The sequence below is a fragment of the Octopus bimaculoides genome, chromosome 2, assembly GCF_001194135.2.
Source record: "Octopus bimaculoides isolate UCB-OBI-ISO-001 chromosome 2, ASM119413v2, whole genome shotgun sequence".
Classification (NCBI taxonomy): domain Eukaryota; kingdom Metazoa; phylum Mollusca; class Cephalopoda; order Octopoda; family Octopodidae; genus Octopus; species Octopus bimaculoides.
Genome location: NC_068982.1, coordinates 128,622,479 through 128,636,764, shown reverse-complemented (window position 1 = coordinate 128,636,764; position 14,286 = coordinate 128,622,479). Strand labels below are relative to the sequence as shown.

Below are 14,286 nucleotides of genomic sequence, written 5' to 3'. Positions count from 1 at the left end.
ATACTTTCAGTTAGTTATATTCATTGAAAATGCTTCAGTGATCTTTTATGAAATTAACTGGTTGTAATGAAAGAAATTATTTAAATTGTAATTATCTAGATTTTATTAAAAAAACAAAAAACAAAAAGTAAATCTGGTCAAACATATAGAAAAAAATATTTTTAAAAAATTCTCTATTTGCAGTGCCTCAGTTTCTTCAAAAAGTTTTATTTTTTTATTATTTATTTATTTATTTATTGTTTCTTTCCATATTACAAAAGATTATGGTTCCCTACTTTTTTTTTTTTTTTGAGATTTGTCATGTGTTCTCCCTTTCTACTTACCTACAATCTTTTAGTTGCCTGTAATCTGGTTATGTAAATAAAAATATAATTTCCCCCATATAAATATTTGTTCTCTTTCTTCACTGCGCTTAGCTGAGTCTCAACAGCGCGTCACATTTTCTCACTAATTGATCACATTTACTGTCTTCTTCTCAACATTTACTGTCTTCTTCTCAACATTTATTTCCTTTTACTTAGTGTCATCTCTAGATTTAAAAAAACTATCAGCTTAGTATTAGTTGCACCTTATTAAAGCTACATATAATTAGAAACTTGTCATGTAATTAACATGTCTTGATAATTAAAAAAAATGCTTTCATATAATAAATTAACAAGTATAATAAATTAACTATATATTTTAATTTATTCTTAGAAATTCCATCACTTCATTGTCAGAGAAATCTAACTATAGCTTATCTTTTCAGAAATTTTCAAATTGCAGTAGAAAACTACCAGTTTCATTTCTTTTCATGTCATTTCATTTCATTTTATTTCATACATCTGACTGCTGGTAACTTACTTTTATTGAGAAAAGATTTTATCCTGCAATATAATCATCTTTATTATAAATGTGATCAAGTGAATAATTCAAATGTTTGGTTATTTATAGACAAAGCTATACCTTGACCTGAAAACAATTATTAGATTTTTTGCTTCAAGCGTTTTTTTTTCTTTTTAAATCTTTTGCTAATTCTGATGCCTCATACATCTTGTTTTCCTTTCTGTGATATAAGTTAACAGATTTTCTAGAGCTGTGGGATATAAACATTGCTTGAACTATTGGGTGGCAACATTTTGGTTACTATTGCAACCATAAAATTGTTGATTTAACCCTTCTGATACCAAACTGTCCAAGATTCCCTTGGTTCTATGATATAAACTTCCCATTTAAAATGATCTAAATTAAAATCTGCCCTCAAAATTTCATGTTTATTTATGCTCCAGACACAAATTCAATTATAAATTCTTCATTATTTTTAAGACCAAATTGAAACAAAGCCAGTGTATTTTAACAGGAACATGATAGCAAAAGGATGAAAACTGAATGTCTGTATTACATAAATGAATGAACTATTTACAACAACATAATAGTTAAGTGTTTTGTGTCTGACTGTACAGACCAACTAGAGCATATTCTAAATAATCAATAAAATTAACAATATGGCTGAGGACAAATACCTGATTGGAGTTCTCTGTATGCTGAATGCAAATACAGTAATGTCTCACGTATGTAATACAGTGAGTTGAAAAATCTTCAATCAACAGAGAGTCTGTGCAATTCCAATGAAAAGACAAACAAATCCCTCTAGGAAAGTTTAAAAATCTAAACACGAGAAGCAAGGGAGATAACTCCAATAAGGTCAGTTGATTGCAATTGTGAGACAATATACTCATATGTATACTCATACACCCACATACACTCATTAATATATACATATATGTATCCACACATATATGAATGTGTATATACAAGTGCATGTATATATATTTAATAATGTTTAAAATGACCTGACTAGTTTGACAGTTATGAAGTTTCTGTTGTTCATAAAAAATGAATTAGTCTCCAAAGAATTATATAAAACACATAAAAACTGGGGTAATCAAGGAGCAGTTTTGGAAATGACATTTAATTATCTTTTATCTTTTACTTGTTTCACCTAATGGACTGTGGCCATGATTGGGCACTGCTTTGAAGGGTTTAGTCAACCTAATCGATCTCAGTGCTTCTTTTCAAGTCTGGTACTTATTCTATCAGTCCTTTTGCTGAGCCACTAAATTATAGGGACATAAAGAAACCAGCATTGGTTATCATGTAGTGGGGGTGAATGGGGACAAACACAAAGATAGATAGATAGAGAGAGAGAGAGAGAGAGAGAGAATCAGACAGACAGAATGGCTTCCACACATTTATGTCTACTATATTCATTCATAAGGCATTGATTGGCTCAGAGTTTTTTGTAGAAGACACCTGCCCAAGGTGCTATGCAGTATGATTGAACTTAAAATCATTTGGTTGCAACGCGGGCTTCTTAATTACACAGCCATGGAAACTGAACGGTAAACATTATCTGATAACAGATATCCATGAATGATTTTCTTCTGCTGAAAGATTATATGAAAGTAGTTATCTGATAATTAATGTTATTGGAGCAAAGACTTAAAATACATTAATATATGACTCAAGGTTACACAAGATATTATAAGGAAACAACCTGATAAACAGTTTATATATTTGTGGACACACAAAAAGAAACAATAAGGAGAGAATGTGAGTCAAAATATGTATTCCATTCTCTCTAATTTCCTTAAATAATAATTAGACTACTATCAGAAAATTAAACAGTTTGAGTTATTGATAATTTCGTATTATTAGTAAAAAGTAAAAATTAATAAATTGTAAAGTTTTTAGAAAACTTAGCAATGAGCAAAACTTTCTACTGCTATAAAGAAAAACAAACTAAGATTTATTCCATGGTTTAGCAGCTTCATTGCTAGGTAAGTCATTACCTAGAAATAAGAGAGGTTGTATGTGCACCACCTCAGTGTAGAGAGACTCTTGATGTAGCAACAAAATTGTTCTTTAAATACTATAGAAAGTGATAGAACAGATTGATCTATACTTATGTGTGTATGAATAAGTTAGCAATAAACATAAATAAACAGATTGGTGGAAAGTGAGGTAAATAGACAGAGAGAGATTGATGTATTTGCAAGTTAGTACTGATACAATCTTTGAGTGTACACAATGGAATCATCAGATTATACTGAAACTGAATACTAACATTTACCAGCAATTTACCAGTCAAGAGAATGATGCAGCAATATGTTCCAAGCAAAAAGTTTTATGAATCCACCTTGTCTCCAATGAATAGTGTTGCAATACTTGACACTAAAAATAATGCACATTAATTTAAGCATCCAAGGATCACAATTAAAGTCAATAAACTTCCAGATGGATCATCAAGATCAAGGATGATTTACACTTGCTATTTAGCATTTAAGGTTAAAAATATTGATAGTTCTAAGTAGTAACTGTCAATGAAAAGAAGTGTATTTGAGCGACAACGGGATATATAACCAGGGGCAGGTAAAAGTGAAGGCAAATTAGTTCAATGAAAAGATAAATCTTACAGATATGCAGCTTTGGATTTGTGTAGAAATTCAACACAAAAGCTGAATCTGTTTTGAAACAAATTAAATTTCAATAGACACAACATAATTGGTTAAAGGGAAATGAAATGATGATGTAGAGATTTATCAAAAATAAAGTTTTGGACCTTTAAAACTTTCCTAATATACTATTCTGGTTTGCTGGTAAAATCCCCTTTCTTCGGCAGATGGAACCTACAAACAAAAGGTGTGACAATACACTGGATAATGAAGAGAAAGATTCATAAAGTGATGGCAATAAATTAAAGATAATATAACTGTATGTGACTGAAAACATAAATGCGCTGCTATCTGTTACAAGCAACCAACCATATTGCAGTTAGCTGAAGGAATATAATTTTATTAGCTGACACATCTAGGATTCCACCAAGGATTCCACACTGCACATAATTTTCTAAATTCTTAGTGAGGTGTTGGTATTTGAATTAGTGATAAAAACAACAACTTCAAGCATATATGTGGTGCAAATATTGCAATCAACACCATAACTGTGCATTAACACTTCTGAGCTACAATCTGGAAAATAAATTATTAGGAAGTCAATTGAGATGAGAATGAATGTCTCTGTGGGCAACAACAAGAGAACATGAAACTTCAACTGGTTGTGGCAGGGAAATAGCTGTTGTTAGGCAGTAGGAGATTGGTAAGTGACACTTTAGATGAAAAGTTTCAGGTAGCAGGCTGGTCAATTTCCAAGGAGAAATAAAAGAGTAGAGATGTGATACCTGACAAATACTTGACCAATTAGCTGGTTGGCCATGAATAGAATACCTGATACGAAATTATTGCATAGTGTAGTCAAAAAATATATGGTGTGGTACCATGCAAAAAATGTGAAAGAGTACTTCTTAAAATTACATCATCCAGAACAATGTCTAGCTTAATGAGAAAGAGAAATAACCCTATTCCACAGAACTATCAAAGCTTGAACCTTGCCTTCACGAGCAGTCTACTCCATGACTGTTCGTCAGCTATATATTGGTCAGTGATCTTAGCTTTTGTACCAATACCTTGTGGGCAACCCTTGCTTGAATGCTATATGAGCTGACCTGGATTGAGTACCAGACATAAAGGAACCATTCTTAGCTTTAGCTTTGTCAAAGCATAAACATCTTTATCAAGATGCTATTGAAGCTACCTACTCCTAGATGGGAGAGCCACTGGCTCTTGAAATTTTATTGTAACCATTGAAGACGAATATGGTTTGTAATCTCAGTCATTTAATGTCATCAAAATATTCCAAATGAAAATGGTTCTGTAAACTAATTAAAATATTTCGAAGCTGTCTATACTGTTAGAACTGGATTGATATTTAACAAGTTGAAAATTTCATCATCATCATTTAAACATTCACTTTTCTATGCTTGCATAGGTGAGACAGAATCCATTGAGCAAATTTTCTATAGTCAAATGCTCTTCCTGTCCATCACTAACCCTTACTTGTTTCCATGTAATATTTCCTGGTGACTGGACATGCTTTCACACAAGATTACAAACAAATATACTGTCTGTATGATTGCATTGCTCATTTACTACTGCTGTGCAATGTCAAGACAAGGAGACACAAACACAAACACACATTACAACAGGTTTCTTTCAGTTGCTACAGAATTCCAGAAGAGCATTTATAAGTGTGCTGGTAACTTCTTCCTTGGAGGACAAAAGGATTCTGTTAAAAGTTGATACTCATCTTCAACAGAAGCCCATGGGATTGTGCATTAAACACAATTTTAGTTGTTATCATTCAATTATATGGAATTGTAGAAAAAGACACTTGTTCAAGGTGCTGCACAGTGGGACTGAACCCAAAATAATGTGGTTGGGAAGCAAACTTCTTAACTACACAGCATTGATAGTAATTGTAAAGCAGTCAAAAACTGTTCCATCTACGTGCTTTCCTATCATATCCAGAACCATATTTATGAACTGGGACATCACCAAATCTGAAACATTAAGGAAATATTTTGGTAATAATAGGATCCTTGAGGTATCTTTAAAAAATCAAGTCTTTTCAATAATCCCCAATTATAAGATGAAGTTAAAATCCAGTTTACAATACTCTCTAGATAACTGAGATAAAGGTTCGAGACATATTTAATCTTATATGCAAAAGGGCTGCTTAAGTCTTCTGACTGTTTGTTGAATCTAAACTGAAGACAAGTGGAAGTATTTTGATCAGTACTTGACATAACTGAAGGACCCAAAGTAGATTCTGCAGAAAATGAAGTACTTCATCATCATTATCATTGTTTTAATGTTCACTTTTCCATATTTTCATGGATCAAAATTTGTTGGGGTACATTTTCTATGACTATTCCTGTCACCAACCCATACATGTTTTCAAGCAAAGTAATATTTCTACATTGTCAGACATGTTTTTATCAAAGAATAAAAATGAAGAACACTACCTATGTGACAATGACACTTGCTTACAGGTATTGTGCAATATCAAGACAAGGAGACATAAATACATACTCACATCTATGCACGTACACACATACATATATATGATGAGATTCCTTCTGTTTTCATCTACCATGTACACTAGAGGCTATAATAGAAGGTTGCTTGACTAAAGTGCAATACAGTGGGACTGAACATAAAAGCCATGTAATTGAGAACTAAACTTCTTAACCATACAGCTATGCCTGCACCTAAAGAAGTACCTTCAGCAATATCATTAAAAGGAGGATCTGAGGTTTTTATGCCACATTTTAAAGGACAACTTTGCAACAATAAAAAAAAAAGTCTCTAATGAGCTGAAGATATTACACACAGATAAATCACTGGACCTAGACTTGTAATACACATACTTATTGCAGAAAATCACCTTCTTGCTTTCATAAAGACAATAAATTGTTTACAGAATTTGCTATGTCTGTACAATGAATAAATTCATGAAATATTGTACAGAATTTAAATCTTCAGTGAGCATTTATTTGTCAGATATGTTTTGTGTAGAATATTGAGGTCTAGCACTAGAAATACAAATATTAGTTATTTGGTTTGGTAATAACTTGTTTACAGAACAACGGGTAACTTTTCTATGACAGATTGCATGGCAAATTTCCTTACCTCTATAAAGCTGTAAGGGGAAATCCTTAATATAGAACATTCAATGGACATAACAGATACTGAGTATACCAACACATTTGATTGAGTCTTCTGCTAGAGATTGTCATAAAAGCCTAAGGTTTCAGACTTACAGAAGAATGTTTATAAGCAAGTTAGTTATATTTCATTGGAGGACGAAAAGAGTTCTGTTAACAGATTATACTCATCTTCAACAGAAGTTGAGAGTCTTAAACCCATAGGATCATGTATTAAATCCAACTTTATTTGTTATCATTCAATATGATATTCATTGTTAATTGAAAGTATGTGAAGATTATGAATGACATTGAGGGTGTTGAGATATTACAAGAATATTTAAATAAACAAATAATTGAGTCTAAACTGTGACAAATATTCTTAAAATTGTAAAATGTAGTAAAATTAGGTTAAAAAAATGTAGATTTAGGTGACTCAAGGATTCTTGCCAAATGAATGAACTTATCTGCCAAGGAAAGAAATATCTAGGTCTAATAAGAGAAAAAATAATAGCAAGAAAATTCAACCTCAAAAAAAAAGAAAATATTTTAAAATTCTGTCTGCTATCAACAAAAGTTATATTATTTATTTCTGTCTCACCAAAGACTTGACAACCACCCTAGAACTAGTGCTACAAAAACACATCCAGTATACACTGTAAAGCAGATGGCAAATGAATGGAGACAGCATAGGGTTCAAAGGTTCATTAGTTCTGTCTTGTAGAGAACTTATCAACATCTTTAGCGCTGGTACTATAAGAACTGTACAGTGTGTACAGTGACTTACATTAGAATGGTAATTCATCCATAGAAGCCAGGCCAATGTTATGTATGAGCATCAAAATATGAGAGTGGTGGCTCACAATAATAAAAGTGTTCAAACTGTGATGATGCATCCAGATGATGCCACCATGGAAAGCAGAGACAAAATGATCACACACACATGAACTCATTGCTAAGCCTTGAAGGTGAAGATTGGCAGAATACAGTACATGTGAATGTATGCTATTCAGATCTGATTATTATGGTCCTCCAGGATACAACTGAGGTGTTTATGACTGGAAGTCAATAAAAAAAATCCTATAGTCAACTGACTTAGTTTTCGTAGATTAATTCCAAAGAAGGAAGCCAAAACCTGGAATTAAGGTGCCTGAAAGTGTATTTGTTAAAGGTAAATGTTTTAGTTTGCAGGTAAAAAGACAGGGAGTTAGTACCCAAAGTGAAGTAAAGGTATACAAGAAATGCTGGGAGATCAGAGGCAAGCTGACAAAGAAATTTAGTACATGGTAGATGTACAAGAAGAGTTAACTTTAAGAGCATCATAAAATATATTCTTTCAAATGCTTTGAAGAACTTATAATGAGTAGTACTCAATAACTTTCATTATCTAGGTGATTTAATTAGCTGTGGCAGTGAATATTCCAAGAGCATCTTAACCCAAGTAAGAACCAGGTGGAAAAAGGAAGGGAGCTATTACCTTTGTTGGTAACAAAAAGATTATCCCTGAGTGAAGGGTGGATTGTATGTTGATTGAATATAAAGTAAAATGCTGCATGGCAACAAAACTTAGGTAATGAAAGTGGAGAATATTTGAGGCTGGAAAGAAATGATGTGAGCATGCTCTGCTAGATGGGAAATATAATGATATTTCCCATCTAGCAGAGCATGCTCACATCATTTCTTGCATGAATGATATACCAAAAATGAGCTAAGAGGAAAATGTGTTATGAGAGCAATTGACTGCAGTCGTCAAGAGAAGAGATTGTGCTGGTATAGTGGAATAGATTGGGCCCTGTCTACTTAGACATATTGGCATTATGAACCTATTTTGGTAATGGCCTTTTTGCCAATGAATGACTTGGTGCTGAAGTCAGACATCCACACACATACACACACACAGAAGTATTAAAATGTATTGAAAATTAAGCCAATTGGCACAAACATATCCCTTTCGTAAATACATATAAAGAAATACACACACAGAAAAGAGTAAGATAAACTAAAAATTAAATAACTAAAATAGAGTAATCTCCTTTTACATGAAATAAATACAAAATGAAAAGAGCCATCTGTATATCATAATTAATGCAAATACATTTACAAAACAATAAATTAGTGGGAGTACTTTTCTGAAGACAATATCACTTATGGATGTACTGTGTTAAATAACTCAAAAATATATCAGTAGCAGATGAAAATCATCCAGTAGCAGTAGTGGGAATACTAAATGTGCATTTCTGCCTCATTGAGCTTTGTCAGTCACATATATTCAATGGTAACTTAATGATTAAAAGGAAAGTATATTAAATCTCTAGCTCTACTCTGGTCTTAATTTGATAATTATGAATAATACTCACTAGGAACTTGACAGTACCTAAAATATGTAGCTTTGCATATTTTTTTTTTTCCTTATGCTCTCAGTGGCAAAATTTAAAAATCAGTATTGGCCTTTGCTTGTAGAAAAATCCATGATCGATTAATTTTTCATTTCTGCATTTCGTCAATACTTCATCAACCAATATATTCTTAAACAAAGCTTAAATAAAAAGCTAAACAAAGTCTTATAGTTAAGTAATTCCGTGGTAATGAGTAGAAGTTAATTGTTACATAGAATATAAACAAAATTTTCTCAGAGCCAAATTGTCTTAATGCCACACACATTTGATGCAAAAAGTCTTATATATAAATCATCATGTACCAAAATGGCTGTGCCATCTCAACTACCAACAGCTCTTTAAACGCTGGTATGGATGGGTGAGTTTAAAGAGCATGACAAAAAAATTTAGCACATGGTAGATGTACAAGAAGATTTAGCTTTAAGAGCATCATAAAATATATTCTTTCAAATGCTTTGAAGAACTTATAATGAGTCATAAGAAATTATGGAAAAGGAAAACTGAGTGACACAACACAAAAATACTGAAATCTATTCTGAAAATAGTGATTCTCTGAAAGGAAAATATGAGCAAACATGACAAACTGAGAGATATTTTTCTGGAGAAAACTCATAAAACTTTGGTTGACCCGGGACTATAATAAAAGCACTCAACCAAGATACCACATAATTTGATGTAACTGAAGCAGAAACCAAATGGTTGGGAAGTGAACTTTTAACCATGCAGCTATGCCTACACACACACACATGCACGTGTGCATGTATGTACAAATCCTTTATTAAGCAAGTTTATTATTAATCTAATATTCCCTTGCACAAAGTTGCCTGAATGCAAGTACATATCAATGTATGTACACACATATATGTATATACATAAATATATTGCTTTAGTTGGAGATGTTCATATTTTGCCTTAAACACATATATTTGGTCTTCACTTCAGCTTTATTGTTATTATTATTATTATCATTTTAGTTTCTTTGTCAAAGTTCTTTCATCACATGTTCTGTGACCTCTTCAATGACTCTCTATCCCATGTATCACCTCTTGTTCTGCTTATTACATTTTGTTTTTCTGTGGTATGTATCCTTATCTATGCATAGGTTAACAACTGTGTGTGTGCGTGTGTGTAAGAGCTGAAGTGAACAATGAATATATAGTGTGTGTGTGTTTAATAGGCAAAATATGACCATCTCCAAGTATAACAATATTTGTTCCAACACACTATTTCACATCAAGAATATTGTAAAACAAATATATAAACATATGTAAATATATAAATATATATAATTGTTACTGGTGCCAGGGGAAACTACTTCTTTACTCAGTAACACAATTGCATCCCATGCAACAGGTGACACTCATCTCAAAGATATTAGATGTAACTAATTGATCAAGAACTGGCAGATAAGGAGGTCTTTAAACTCATGATCCAATGTCAGTCAGCCTTATAAAATCAATGCTTTTATTAAGTGTCCAATCTATCAGACATGCACTTTACATCTGTGAAACATTAAACAATACAGCTCTATTTCTGAGTGTTAACATATGTACATACAAATACGCATATGTTATATATATATTGGAAAATGTGTGAGATCCTTGGTACAATGAAGTCATTCTTTTTCTTTTTTCATATATATATATATAACACACATACACACACACATGTGTATATCATCATCATCATCATTATTGTTTAATGTCCGCTTTCCATGCTAGTATGGGTTGGACGATTTGAGTGAGGACTGGTGAACCGGATGGCTGCACCAGGCTCCAATCTGATCTGGTAGAGTTTCTACGGTTGGATGCCCTTCCTAATGCCAACCACTCCGAGAGTGTAGTGGGTGCTTTTACATTCCACCGGCATGAGGGCCAGTCATGCAGTACTGGCAATGGCCACGCTTAAAATGGTGTTTTTAATGTGCCACCTGCCCAGGAGCCTGTCCAGCGGCACTGGCAACGACCTCGCTCGAATGATTTTCTAACGTACCACCGGCACAAGTGCCAGTAAGGCAACGCTGGTAACGATCACACCCAAATGGTGCTATTTACGTGCCACTAGTACGGAAGCCAGCCAGCTGCTCTGGCAATGGTCACGCTCGGACAGTGTTGTTAGTGCTCCACTGGCACAGATTCCAGTCATCGAATATGGTTCAATTACGATTTCGATTTCACTTGCCCCAACAGGTCTTTGCAAGCAGAGTTTAGTGTCCAAAGAACAAGAGGTTGACATGGGTGCCCGTCATCGAATTTGGTTCGATTTCGATTTCACTTGCCTCAACAGGCCTTCACAAGCAGAGTTTAGTGTCCAATAAAGTAAAGATCCGAATAAGTGAGCTGGCTACACTCCTGGCAGAGGCCACGGACTATGGTTTCACTTGACTTGCCGGGTCTTCTCATACACTGCATATTTACAAAGGTCTCGGTTACTAGTCATTACCTCGGTGAGGCCTAATGTTCGAAGGTCATGCTTCACCACCTCATTCCAGGTCTTCCTGAGTCTACCTCTTCCGAAATATATAACATGTGACAGTTATTCAGTTGCCATAATAAAACTCTGAGTTTTGGATGTCAGGGCGGAAATCTGCTCCGGCATCTTATCAGTTATTAAGACAAACAAAAATGCTATGAAAATGACTGTTAAACAAAGGGAAATTACTATGTAAATGACTGTTATTAAGACAAACAAAAGAGCTATTAGAATGACTGTTGAATAAAGGGGAAAAACCCGGAGGGGAGAAAGTAAAAGATACTCATAGAATGCACATAGATTAAAAATGAACAACAGAGAATTTAGTATGAATTGGTCTATAATAAGGGAAGCCACACCATATAATACACACACGAAGAATTGAGATTTATGCATGAAGGAGGCAATCCACATAATCCGAGACAACAAAAATAGTTTACTCAATAAAATTCTGATGTTATAATTACCTGTAGACACAAATATCTTTCAACGTTTAAATTTTTCAAAAATAATTTGATTATAGGATTCTAATTTAGTCTTTCTCCATATTATGGATTCTTCCAAAACTTTACATTGTATATAACGTCGTAATATACTTTTTATTATTCATTGCGTTTAATATCATATGCCCGAAGATAATGGTCCAATCAAACATTTGATTTTTATGTAACACACCTTTTCCTTTAAAATTTTAACCATGTAATTCTATTAACTCTGTTGAGAGAAATATAGAGTATTGCTATGGTTGGAGTTAGCTCCAACCTATAGCAACCTATAGTTAGCTCCAACCTATAGCAAACTATATCTTTTCAAAATTTTAAAGATGCTTATTAACTTCATCGGTTTCATTTTTTTAGAAAAAGATTGTTAAAAGTAAAATGTAAAGCTTTGTATGAGCAGCTTTGTTGTGTTAAGTACTGGTTATCACAAAAGTATTAGAATACAGATATACATTCTTTGATAATAATAAGAAAATGTTAAAAACAGTTTACAAGAAAGTATTTTAGAAAGTAATCAGAACGGGAGTCAGAAAGACAGGTCAGTTATTCCTCTACAATTTTTTTGTAAATTCTTAAATATATCTCCTTCTGTGTATATATATACTACCAAACAAACATGATTTTTATTGAACTCAAAATAATTTTTGGAGTCCCGTTCTAATTACTTTCTTAAATACTTTCTTGTAAACTGTTTTTAACATTTTCTTATTATTATCAAAGACTGTACATCTGTATTTTGATACTTTTGTGATAATCAGTACTTAACACAACAAAGCTTCTAAAAAGTGAAACCGGTCAAGTGAATAAACATCTTTAAAATTGCATTTTCAAACCTTCTTTCATATATATTTCCACTCTTGCGGTACCTTACAACTTTATTTTGTTATATATATATATATATATATATATATATATATATATAGAGAGAGAGAGAGAGAGAGAGAGAGAGATACACACACACATATAAATATATATACAGAGTGCGATGGGTAAATTGTCATCATTTTATATTTTTAATTTCATGCATTTGCATTGTTTGTTTTTAATTTTGTCCACTATACAGTATAGTAGGGTCAGTTGGGCACCGTCTGTGAGAAAAACAGCACCCTGATGCAATTTACTCTGCCAGAAATTTGGAAACGACATGATGTATTGCTTAGCTTTTGCACCAGAACCTCCAATATGAGACACCAGAAACCAGAAGCTCCAATACGAACATGTACCAAGAGTAATAAAAATCAAACATCCACTCATTTTCCCACATGGCCTCAGACTCAACACAAAGGTCTACATCTAGTGCCTGGAGGAAGTAGTGCTGTCCTGTGTCAAGAGAGTGGCTGCTGGAAGACCCTATGTCTGGCAACAGGACTCTTCACCATGCTACACAAGCAGGATAACCCAGTTATGGCTGTCAGGCAATTTCTACAACCACATCACCCATAACAACTGGCCAGCTAACTCCCCAGACTGCAACCCCCTTGATTATTGTGTGTGGGGCACAATTGAGTGAAAGACCAACACCAAAGATGAATTGAAGCCAAGGATTATGGCAGCATTCATCAACTTATACAAGGAAACCATCCATGAGAGTTGCAGGAGATTCTAAAGTCATCTGAAGGCTGTGGTTGAAGCCAATGGCAATTTTATTGAATAGATTTATTCTTTAGTATTTCAAGATATTTTAATGTAATTTTGGTAAATATATGTTTAAAATGAGATGTCAGTGTTATTTTCGTTTTTACATAATTTAAACAGTTTATTTGCCACACCCTGTATATAAGGGACACTCCCATTGACAAATGATTTGTTTATAATGATCAAATGAATGTGCTGTACATTAGCTCACTCCCTCTATCACGCGCGCACACACACACAGCAAGATTGTTATAGTTTTCATCTATCAAATTCACTAACAAGATATTGGTTGGCCCAAAGTCATGACACTTATGCTAGAAGACACTTATAAAAGGTGCTGCATAATAGGATTGAACCCAAAACCAAACGTTGTGAAGAAGACTACTTAATGACACAACCATGCAAACAGATACACACATATAGATTTGTGTGTGTGTCAAGCCAAGTGAGATCGTAGTTGTGGTGTGGCCAATGCTGGTGTTTCGTAAATGGCACCCATACCGATGGCATATAAAAACCACCCACTACACTCTTGGAGTGGTTCATGTTAGAAAGGACATCCAGCTGTAGAAACCATGCCAAATCACACTGGAACCTGGTGCAGCTCCCCAGCTTATGGGTTATCAGTCAAATCATCCAACCCATGCCAACATGGAAAATGGACATTAATGATGATGATGATGATATATATATATATATA

General features: G+C 33.5%; 1 protein-coding gene across 1 annotated transcript in view; it reads left to right on the top strand.

Moving 5' to 3' along the window:
- The window catches only part of LOC106877301 (titin), a gene marked incomplete at its 3' end in the record, with an annotated part of 606,785 nt that overhangs the window by 411,414 nt on the left and 181,085 nt on the right, over positions 1–14,286 (top strand). The window lies entirely within an intron of this gene.